We start from the raw sequence: 796 nt of genomic DNA on the forward strand, positions 1-796 counted from the left end.
GCTCCGTTACGATTCACCTTGTATTAATTTTCTCATCATACATTATTCTTCAGTAGTGAGTGTAGCAAGTGGCAGATAGTTTGTCCTTTTCCTAGAGTTTTGGAAGTGGAAGTCCATGTGGAAACTAAAAAAGTAATTCATTGTGACACTTCCCACATAAAACTAAAACTTGCAACTAGATTCTCCACACATTTAGTGTGCTGAACATGTAGCACTGTCTGGCAGCCAGAATGAGACACTAAAATAAGACCTGCACAATTCCCATCAGGAGCAATATGGAAGGTTCACACTAACAGAATTGTTGACAGGTTGAGCACTGGGAAGTGTTAAAATACACTACATGACAGGGAAAGCATGAGGTTCACTGGATTGTTAGGGGTTTTAGGTATCCCCTCTCATGTGAAGCTTTGATCCAGTTGACCATTGATAGTATTGCCACACTAATCACAATGAGATATAGACTTGGGGATCAATGACTGCAGGCTGCAGCTGGTTTGTACTGTACTAAAAGGCTGAAGAGAAAATGGACCACCTCAGACTCTTGAGCAATAAAAACAGGCTAAAGAGGAATCACTTTCACTTTGCACACACTTTTACTGAAGTCTTGTGGCTGGTCCCTGTGCACTATGCTTCTGCATTGTGTATGATCAACATCAGCTTCTTTCTGCCTGTAGTAAAGGATGACTGACAACAGATAAACACAGCCCTGGGCTGAACTGTGCACAGGGTACCCAAGGAATCTCTTAATGGGACATCACCCATGGCAGAACATTAGCTGGATTGGAATACTTCACTC

This window comes from Hemitrygon akajei, chromosome 15 (assembly GCF_048418815.1).
Source record: "Hemitrygon akajei chromosome 15, sHemAka1.3, whole genome shotgun sequence".
NCBI lineage: Eukaryota > Metazoa > Chordata > Chondrichthyes > Myliobatiformes > Dasyatidae > Hemitrygon > Hemitrygon akajei.